Source organism: Poecilia latipinna, unplaced genomic scaffold (assembly GCF_001443285.1).
Source record: "Poecilia latipinna isolate Pla-1442-1.1 unplaced genomic scaffold, P_latipinna-1.0 Scaffold2792, whole genome shotgun sequence".
NCBI lineage: Eukaryota > Metazoa > Chordata > Actinopteri > Cyprinodontiformes > Poeciliidae > Poecilia > Poecilia latipinna.
Genome location: NW_015115408.1, coordinates 684 through 2235, shown reverse-complemented (window position 1 = coordinate 2235; position 1552 = coordinate 684). Strand labels below are relative to the sequence as shown.

The 1552-nt window shown below is 40.3% G+C and overlaps 1 long non-coding RNA gene across 1 annotated transcript; it reads left to right on the top strand.

The window, feature by feature from the left end:
* The first annotated feature begins 75 nt into the window (after window positions 1-75).
* On the top strand, window positions 76-1032 carry LOC106939172 (uncharacterized). Its single transcript, XR_001422777.1, has 2 exons — window positions 76-231; window positions 634-1032. It is a non-coding gene; the product is annotated as an uncharacterized LOC106939172 (long non-coding RNA).
* The last annotated feature ends 520 nt before the right edge of the window (window positions 1033-1552 follow it).

The following is a 1552-nucleotide window of genomic DNA, read 5'->3' as shown; positions in this document are numbered from 1 at the left end:
GTGGAGTAAAAGTAGAAAGTATCCATTATTAAATCTACTTAAGTAAAGTACAGATACACGAAAATTGTACTTAAGCACACTGGTGGTAGGTGTTCTCTCTCCCTGCACTTTAGCTGATCTTGGTCAGAAAATCTAAATTGAAGTGTGATCTTAGGTAAAACGCCACTGCGCTGCGCTCCTCCTCTTCCTCGTTCTGCGAGTGTGTGTGTGTGCGAATTTGTGGATTGGCAGGTAAGAAATTAACGCTCATCTAAGCTCCAGTTTGTTCCAGTTTTATTTAAAATGATTAATTAATTTTCAAGGTCCCCCACAGTTGGACCATTGCTGCTCTGCTCTGTCTGCATTGGTCTCCTGATTTCTGCATATTCGTTTTAAAGTTGGACTGCGGCGGCGTTTTCCGCCTTCACTGAAGCGGTGTATGGGGGGTGGCATTGGCGCGCCCATTTCACCTCCTGCTGTGGCTGTGGCAAGAGGGCCACGCCTGGTCCTGCTGTTAACTTGTATTTTCTATGTTTTTCTATTTCTTATTTTGTATACAGCCCTTTTTGCTCTTTATTTAGTCGGGCTGATATTCTCTTTTTTTTTTTAAATCAGGTTTAAGATTGTTATATTGGTTAACTGTTTTTTGCTGAGTTGCTGAGGTCCGGTGTTGGTGTGATGACGGTGTCTTCCTCTTCTGCGTGCTGTGATTCTTGAGTTTGGGTTGTCCCACTGCGTCTGGTGTTAAAGGTTTGTTTTGGTTTGCTGTTTGGTGGTCGTCCCTATAGCGCCCCCTCCGGCCGGTAACTTCAGCTGCTGCACTTTGTTTTCCTTTGTTTTCCATAATAAAAAAACTGGTTTTAAAAAGAGTTCAATAAATGTTTTTTGTAAACTTTAAACTGTCTCAATCCTCGCATAATCGAACCTGTGTGCCTTAAATAAAAGGTAATATTCTCGGGGTGAAATTCCCAGGGTGGTGTTGTTGAGCAATCTATTAAAACTAAAATTCCACAAAATCTGAGTTTCATCTAGTGTCGCCACAAGTAGAAAATAGCAGACACAAATAAATGTGGCTCAAATGTTTTACAGTGTGTAGCCTGATGTAAAACTATTTTGCTAGACAATGTCAAACATTGAGAAGTTTTAGTTATTGGTATCAAACATGAAACCTAAAAAACCTCAGAAATAAATGGGGCCAATCACGAGAATCAACTTGTTTAAAGTTAAAACTCAGCTTCACACAAATACAAAGACGCTAGCATAAATGTTTGGCTGTTGAACTGAACCGTTCAAGGTCACTATCAAGCTAATTTTCTATTAGCAGCTTCACAAATCTTTCTGAGAAGCATTACATTACCAAAACACATGCAAACAAACCTGTATCCTGGCTTTTTTCTCTTCTTCCTCTTTCTTTTCCCTCTCCCTGAACAAGTCCTGTTTTATGACATTGTTTTTGCAAACTTATCGGTGCTTTGGAGGTTTGGATGAACACTGCACATTGCAGCTCATAATACCGGTGAAGCGTGACCTACTAGGGTGCCCCCAAGAGCAATTTATTTTTTCTTGGACAGTA